At 50.1% G+C, this 8718-nt stretch overlaps 1 protein-coding gene across 1 annotated transcript in view; it reads left to right on the top strand.

Annotated features, from left to right (window-relative positions):
* ATF7 (activating transcription factor 7) overlaps positions 1 to 8718 on the top strand; it is a gene marked incomplete at its 3' end in the record, with an annotated part of 51061 nt that overhangs the window by 685 nt on the left and 41658 nt on the right. The gene's annotated exons all lie outside the window — the stretch shown is intronic.

Genomic DNA, 8718 nt, shown 5'->3' with positions numbered 1-8718 from the left:
TTCCTGCTGGGATTTTTAAAAAGAGCTGTTAGAAACCAGAATTTCTGTCCAGGGAGAAGTGAATTTCTCTTTTCTGAAGCGTTTGAACCTCAAGATGCCTCTTGTAGGGGAAAGGAGGAGGGGAGGGAAATGATGGCTTTTAATTAGATATTAAGTGATGAGCACATTTGGTTTTCCTGGCTGCAACTCTTGGATGTTGGGAGCCAAACCAGCCTGGCTGGAACACTTTGGAGAGCTTGAAGTGATCCCAGGATAATCCCCCTTGCTCTCCCTCCTCAATCCTTCAGTGTATTTAACATCTAAATGTCTCTTGTGGGTCTCTCAATGGAAGTGGAAGAGAATTCTCCATCCCCAGGGCACATCTTCTGAGACTACATGTGAATTCTGGGACATTCATTTTATTTTGATTCTATTAATATCTAAATATATTGTGTATCTCTTGATAACATATTATAATCTATTTATAGCACAGAATCAGGTCAAAAGAACAAAAGAAAAAAGGCACCTGGGGCTGTTTAAAAATATATAGTTGGGACTTCTCAGTGTTCTGGTCATTCCAGCACCAGTTTCATCCAAAGCATTTTATTCTCCACTTGCAGGTGATCACCCTCTTCTTCTTCCCTTTTTTTTTTTTTTTTTGGTAGGCTGCTTTTTATCTTGAACTTCTTTGCCTGTGAAATTGTGCAAGTCATTTATAAAATGTATTAGCTGCATTTGAGCACTTAATGATGTGAGGACTTCAATCATACAACCTTAAAATCGGATTCAAACAAGCAATTAAGGCAAACAACAATGTATTTAAATTTAATCTCCCCCAATCTCCCACAAATGACATCTAAAGGTGGTTGCTTCCTCCTTTCCCTGTTCCAGACTGCTGCTTATGGGTAATTCTGACAATTCTTCATGTTAATATTGAAATGTTAGAATCTGGGTGATTCAGACTGGGATGATTCATGGGGATCTAACCTGACCTCGTGCACAGTTTCCTAGAACGTCCTTCACTAACTGTTCAAACCAGAGCATGTATGAAATAATGATGATCCAAGCTTGATGGAAAATAGTTCCACTGATGGAAAATTCACCACAGCCCTTGGTTAAGTTGTTCTAATAGTTAATTGCTCTCGCTGGGAAGGAAAAATGATGCCTTATTTCCAGTCTAAACCTGTTCAGCTGCAGCTTCTGGGCTGTGGGTCTCGTTCATTTTTGTTTGTTAAGAGAGAAGATCCTTCCCAGAAAATTCCTGATGCCTGTAGGTGTTTGCTGACCATCCCAGTCATCCCTGAGCCTCCCAGTCCCCCTGAGCCGCGAAGTCTGCCCTGAGCATTCAAGTCACCTCTGACTATCTAAGTCACCTATGACCATCCAAGTCCCCCCTGACTATGCAGGTCACCCCTGTGTATCCAAGTCCCCCCTGAGCACCCAAGTCCCCCCTGACTATCCAGGTCACCCCTGTGTATCCAAGTCATCTCTCACCATCCAGGTCCTTCCTGAGCACCCAAGTCCCCCCTGGACCATCCAAATCACCTCTGACCATTCAAGTCACCTCTGACCATCCAGATCACTCCAGACCATCCAAGTCACCCCTTAACTTCCTCCAGACTAAACCCATGAGGCTCTGAGCCTCTCCCTGGAAGTCCTAGTGTCTTCCCTGCATTTTGGTGTCCTCTGTTTTGTACATCAACACCTTGAAGGTTTTGAAGAGCTTTTACAAATCCTTCTCACAGTGAGATGCAGCAGAACCTGCTGTGGGGCTGCAGGGGTAACCAAGAGCCACAAGGACCATCAGGGAAGGGACAATTTAATGTCTGCTGAGCTGGAATAAAGTGGGATGTAACGGGATGGTTGGGATGAGCTGGACAATGGAAGTGCAGGTGGAGGCTTTGAGGAAGAAAAAATCAGTATTAAAAATAAATCTGGGTTTGGAATTGAGGTCTGGGGGGGGGGAGTGGAATTAAGGGCTGGGGGGAGGGGGCAGCAGCTGTCTGCAGGGCATTGGTTCCCCTTCTGGCACCAAACCCTGCCCCAGCCTGGATCATCCCATCAGGAGTGGCTTTGTGGTGTGGACTCAGGTTAAAGCGAAGCCTTAGAAAGGCTCGGAGATGGCTGCTCCTGTCTCAGTTCCTTCCCTCATTCCCAAAGATTCCCTTCTCTTCCAGCACAGGGGACAGGAAGGGGCAATTCAGTATCATCATGGAATGGTTTGAGTTGGAAGGGAGCTTAAAGAGCATCTAGATCCCACCCCCTGCATGGGCAGGGACACCTCCCACCAGCCCAGGCTGCTCCAGCCCCATCCAACCTGCCCTTCAACACCCCCAGGGATGGGGCAGCCACAGCTTCCCTGGCCCAGGCTCTGCCCACCCTCCCAGCCAACAAGTTCCTCCTCAGCTCCAACCTCCAGCTCCCCACTTCCATTTCCAAGACCTTCTCCCTCATCCCATCCCTCCTGCCCTTGGCCCAAGTCCCTCCCCAGCTTTCCTGGAGCCCCTTCAGGCCCTGGAAGCTGCTCCAAGGTCTCCCTGGAGCCTTCTCCTCTCCAGGCTGGACACCCCAAGTCTCTCAGCCTGGCTCCAGAGCAGAGCTGCTCCAGCCTTCCCATCATCTCTGGGGCCTCCTCTGGCCTCTCTCCAACAGCTCCATGTCCTCCCTGTGTTGGGGGCTCCAGAACTGGCCCCAGTTCTCCAGGTGGGGTCTCACCAGAGCCCACGGGTCATAAAAGAATCAGAAAAATGCTGAATTCTGCTCCTCCAACCCAACCCACTCCATGATTCTGTGATGATTCCATGATTTTCCTTTGGGGAAAAAAGAAACCTTAGCATGGGAGGGTGTTGAGCCTCTTTGGTTCTCAGGATCTATAGTTTTGGGGTAGCACCTGGATCACCAGGTCCTTCCAACCACGGTGGCTCCAGCTTCTCCATCCCTTTCTAAACCTTGGATCCCATGCCCGATCCATCTGTGTGTTTTTACCAGATTCCTGCAGTTTTGCCTGCTCCCCTGGTTTTCTCAGTGGGCTGCTTTGGTCCTGAGGAGATTGGGGTGGGTTTCTGGGTGTCACTCTCAGCCAAGGCAGGAGGACAAATGTCCCAGGCCTTTTCCTTCTGGCTAAAATTCAGGATCTTCCTTGTGCAAACGCGGCGTCGGGAGGTCCCAGCAGAAGGAGAAGAGAGAGCAGAGCCAAAGTAATTTGAACAGGAGACTGGAGACAATCCCTGTGAAACCAGGAATGATTTCCCACCTTTATTTGAAAGGAGAAAAAAAGTGGATCCTGGTTTCATTTGGAACCAGGAGCTGCTTCTTTCCCTCCGTCGTGGGTCCCGGCACCGTCTTTTGTTTTTTTGCCTCGTGCTCGTTTTCCTCCTTTTCCTTCCCTTTTTCTTGGCAGGCAAAGGCAGATTTTTCAGGGAGGTGAGGAGGGGGGAAGAGGAGATGCCCAAAAATAGCCGAGTCCATCCTGCTGTGCCCCCCATATCACCACAGCTCTTGGGTTTTTGCACTGGGCCTGTAAACATGTTTTTTTGGTTGCTAGGTCTTTAAGGGGGGGGGTTATTTTTGGATTCTCTACCCGATCTCTTTCCCAACAGTGGGTCTGCTGTGGCACAGCTGCCTTCTAAATGTGCCACAGCCACTGCTTTTAAAAAAGATGCCTCTCAAGGTCATTTTATCTGGTTTCTTCTCCAAGAAGACAGGTGACACATTTTTCCCTGTCCCCCCCACCCCCCTCTTCCACCCTGCCCCTCTGGCAGGGCCGCATCCCAGTCTAAAGAGGAAAAGGGAGGCTAAGACAAGCCCCTACCCCCCCAAATTTCTGCAGGAGACGTAGAGTGATGCCTCAAATGAGGATTTCACTGCTCAGTGAAGCTAATCTGGGGGTGGTGTGTGTGCTGCTGGCCGTGATTAAAATCTTCTAATCCCATTTAAAACACGCCGAGTGATGGAAGGCGGCCCCAGCGCTGGCTGTAAACTCCAGTGTTGCCATTAAAGTTGAAAGGTATTAACTAAGTCTGTATAATGAGACAGCTCTGACTCATTAACACAAGGTAATTAAAACTTTGGCCATCTTCAAGCATCTAGAGCCAAGGGCTGGGAGGAAGAGGGGGGGTGGGGGTTGGATGCTCTGGTGCTGCTTCGCTACTGAGAGCTTGTGGTGGGAGAGGGAAGTGGCTCAGGGTCAGGTTTTGTGTCTCCCCTCCTAAAAATGGTGTTAAACCCTTCTCAGGGTGCACTGGGGGTGATTTGGGTGGGCAAGTTTGTAGGCTGGTGGGTGGCCATGCCCTTTCAGCAGTTGTGCCCCTTCTGCTTCTCTCAGAGAGGCTCCAGGAGCCCTGGATGCTTGAGGCTTTAAGAAGTGTCCTAATGGAGGAACAACTTTATTAATAAAACTCTTTTGTCCACTCCTGTGGCCCAAATTAATGGAGGGGCCTTGGTTTTCATAGAAGCACAGAATCATGGAATGGTTTGAGTTGGAGGGACGTTCAAGATTATCTAGATCCACCCCCTGCATGGGCAGGGACACCTCCCACCAGCCCAGGTTGCTCCAAGCCCCATCCAACCTGCCCTTGGACACTTTCCAGAGATGGAGCAGCCACAACTTCCCTGGACAACCTGTTCCAGTGTCTCCCCACCCTCACACTAAAAAATTCCCTCTTCAGATCTAAATTGAATCCATCTTCCTGGGAGCACCACATTCCCCAGCCTGTGCCTCCCTCCTCCACCCCATTGCCCTTTTTAGAAGTGACACAAATCAGCCCTCAGGCCCTGTCCCAGTTTTCCCTGCCACAGACCATTTCCTCAAGCAGTCATTTACTTTTTAAACCCCCCCTTTCATTGAGCAATTCATCCCCCTGAAACCCCTGCCCACTGAGGTGATGCTGGTGCAGGGTCCGAGAAGCTCCCGAGCCCAGAACTTTTCACGAGGCCAGAAAATGATTTTTCTTCCTTCTGGTTTATTGTATCCTCTTATCTTGTCATATAATAGAAAGAATGTTTATGGCATTGAGGCCTCAGCATCACTTGGCATTTAACCAACCTCAAAAGCAGTTTATTGCTTTGTATACTCTGCCTCCATGACCATTATCCCTTAAATCTCTATTGCTTTGTAATATACGAGGCAACAAATGGCTTCTGGGATTGGTTAAATGTCGTGCAAACGCGGCGTCGGGAGGTCCCAGCAGAAGAAGAGAGAGCAGAGCCAAAGTAATTTGAACAGGAGACTGGAGACAATCCCTGTGAAACCAGGAATGATTTCCCACCTTTATTTGAAAGGAGAAAAAAAGTGGATCCTGGTTTCATTTGGAACCAGGAGCTGCTTCTTTCCCTCCGTCGTGGGTCCCGGCACCGTCTTTTGTTTTTTTGCCTCGTGCTCGTTTTCCTCCTTTTCCTTCCCTTTTTCTTGGCAGGCAAAGGCAGATTTTTCAGGGAGGTGAGGAGGGGGGAAGAGGAGATGCCCAAAAATAGCCGAGTCCATCCTGCTGTGCCCCCCATATCACCACAGCTCTTGGGTTTTTGCACTGGGCCTGTAAACATGTTTTTTTGGTTGCTAGGTCTTTAAGGGGGGGGGTTATTTTTGGATTCTCTACCCGATCTCTTTCCCAACAGTGGGTCTGCTGTGGCACAGCTGCCTTCTAAATGTGCCACAGCCACTGCTTTTAAAAAAGATGCCTCTCAAGGTCATTTTATCTGGTTTCTTCTCCAAGAAGACAGGTGACACATTTTTCCCTGTCCCCCCCACCCCCCTCTTCCACCCTGCCCCTCTGGCAGGGCCGCATCCCAGTCTAAAGAGGAAAAGGGAGGCTAAGACAAGCCCCTACCCCCCCAAATTTCTGCAGGAGACGTAGAGTGATGCCTCAAATGAGGATTTCACTGCTCAGTGAAGCTAATCTGGGGGTGGTGTGTGTGCTGCTGGCCGTGATTAAAATCTTCTAATCCCATTTAAAACACGCCGAGTGATGGAAGGCGGCCCCAGCGCTGGCTGTAAACTCCAGTGTTGCCATTAAAGTTGAAAGGTATTAACTAAGTCTGTATAATGAGACAGCTCTGACTCATTAACACAAGGTAATTAAAACTTTGGCCATCTTCAAGCATCTAGAGCCAAGGGCTGGGAGGAAGAGGGGGGGTGGGGGTTGGATGCTCTGGTGCTGTTTCGCTACTGAGAGCTTGTGGTGGGAGAGGGAAGCGGCTCAGGGTCAGGTTTTGTGTCTCCCCTCCTAAAAATGGTGTTAAACCCTTCTCAGGGTGCACTGGGGGTGATTTGGGTGGGCAAGTTTGTAGGCTGGTGGGTGGCCATGCCCTTTCAGCAGTTGTGCTCCTTCTGCTTCTCTCAGAGAGGCTCCAGGAGCCCTGGATGCTTGAGGCTTTAAGAAGTGTCCTAATGGAGGAACAACTTTATTAATAAAACTCTTTTGTCCACTCCTGTGGCCCAAATTAATGGAGGGGCCTTGGTTTTCATAGAAGCACAGAATCATGGAATGGTTTGAGTTGGAGGGACGTTCAAGATTATCTAGATCCACCCCCTGCATGGGCAGGGACACCTCCCACCAGCCCAGGTTGCTCCAAGCCCCATCCAACCTGCCCTTGGACACTTTCCAGAGATGGAGCAGCCACAACTTCCCTGGACAACCTGTTCCAGTGTCTCCCCACCCTCACACTAAAAAATTCCCTCTTCAGATCTAAATTGAATCCATCTTCCTGGGAGCACCACATTCCCCAGCCTGTGCCTCCCTCCTCCACCCCATTGCCCTTTTTAGAAGTGACACAAATCAGCCCTCAGGCCCTGTCCCAGTTTTCCCTGCCACAGACCATTTCCTCAAGCAGTCATTTACTTTTTAAACCCCCCCTTTCATTGAGCAATTCATCCCCCTGAAACCCCTGCCCACTGAGGTGATGCTGGTGCAGGGTCCGAGAAGCTCCCGAGCCCAGAACTTTTCACGAGGCCAGAAAATGATTTTTCTTCCTTCTGGTTTATTGTATCCTCTTATCTTGTCATATAATAGAAATAATGTTTATGGCATTGAGGCCTCAGCATCACTTGGCATTTAACCAACCTCAAAAGCAGTTTATTGCTTTGTATACTCTGCCTCCATGACCATTATCCCTTAAATCTCTATTGCTTTGTAATATACGAGGCAACAAATGGCTTCTGGGATTGGTTAAATGTGGAACTGAAGCTGGGGTGTGTTTTGGAGCTTGTATAATCCAAACGAATATAGATTATTCCTTTTTATAGGAGTCCTGGAGGGGAAAAAAAATGGCCCTTCTCTCTTTCCAGGAAGCAATGGGTTCTCCCTGCCACGCTTTAAACTTCCAAGTGGCCCAGGATGTTCATGAGGCTTTGGCTGCTCTGGGGTTTCCCCATGGGATTTCCAGCTTTTGGAAGCCTGAGCTACCATTGGTGCTGGGGTATCTTCATCCCAGTTCCAGGCAGGGACCAGCTCCACCAAGATGAGAAATGAGCCTTATCTCTGTCTCCTGAAGGTCTGTCTGGGTGACCTTGTCACTCTCTACAACTGTCTTGGAATCATGGGATGGGTTGGGTTGGAGGGAGCTTAAAGATCATCCAGTCACACCCCCTGCATGGGCAGGGACAGCTCCCACCAGCACAGGCTGCTCCAGGCCCCAGAGTAGATACCTGGAACACTTCAGGGTTGGGGCAGCACGTTAAAGATCATCTAGCGGGATCATCTGGGTGGTCCTGAAGGTCCCTTCCAACCCAAACCATCCCATGAGCTGAAGACCATCCAGATCCCACCCCCTGCATGGGCAGGGACACCTCCCACCAGCCCAGGCTGCTCCAGCTCCAGCCAACCTGCCCTTCAACACCCCCAGGGATGGGGCAGCCACAGCTTCCCTGGCCCAGGCTCTCCCCACCCTCCCAGCCAACAAGTTCCTCCTCAGCTCCAACCTCCAGCTCCCCACTGCCACTTTCAAGCCCTTCCCCCTCAGCCCATCCCTCCTGCCCTTGGCCCAGGTCCCTCCCCAGCTTTCCTGGAGCCCCTTCAGGCACTGGAAGCTGCTCTAAGGTCTCCCTGGAGCCTTCTCCTCTCCAGGCTGAGGACAGCATCAGGTTAATGCTTGGACTCGATGATCTTGAAGGTCTTTCCCAACCAAGGGAATTCTGTGACTTATACTGAGGTGTCTCCATCCCAGTTTCAGGCAGGGACAAGGAACAAGCCTCATCCCTGTCTCTGTAGCTCTGTCAGGAGCTGAACATCCCTGGTGGAAGCAGCTTGTTGGGATTGAGGCAGGATGATGATGTGCAGCAGTAGGAAGGTGTGGGGAGCAGCCCAGAGGTGAGAACAGGCAAGTGCCTGTTTTGCTTTCCAACAAAGGATCTTCCTTCTGCTCTCAAATCAAAGCTTTGCTCTGTTCCCATCCTCCTCTCCTCCCAGTTCCGGCAGGAAGCCAACAGTAGGATTATAGTCCCTGTCTCTGCTGCCAGGAGTCACCTTTAGTCCCATGGGAAAATCCAAAGGGATGGCTCAGCCTGCCAGGGAGTGTGCAGGACAGGAGTGTAATTCGGTTGGAATATGAGCATGTTGAGAAAGAAATAACTTGTGAGGTGATGGAACAGCCTCCTCAGGGTCTCCCTCTGGGGACCTCGTTCCAGCAGCTCAGGGAGGGAAGCCAGACCAACTGGATAAGGAATTCAGGGAGTTCAAATCCAACCCTGGGTGACGTGGTGGTAGAGCAAGCAGGATTGGAATGGTTACAGGGTTACAGCACCCT

The sequence above is a fragment of the Chaetura pelagica genome, unplaced genomic scaffold, assembly GCF_000747805.2.
Source record: "Chaetura pelagica isolate M959 unplaced genomic scaffold, ChaPel_1.0 scaffold926, whole genome shotgun sequence".
Classification (NCBI taxonomy): domain Eukaryota; kingdom Metazoa; phylum Chordata; class Aves; order Apodiformes; family Apodidae; genus Chaetura; species Chaetura pelagica.
The sequence above is the reverse complement of the archived record's forward strand: the minus strand, read 5'-3'. Positions and strand labels throughout refer to the sequence as shown.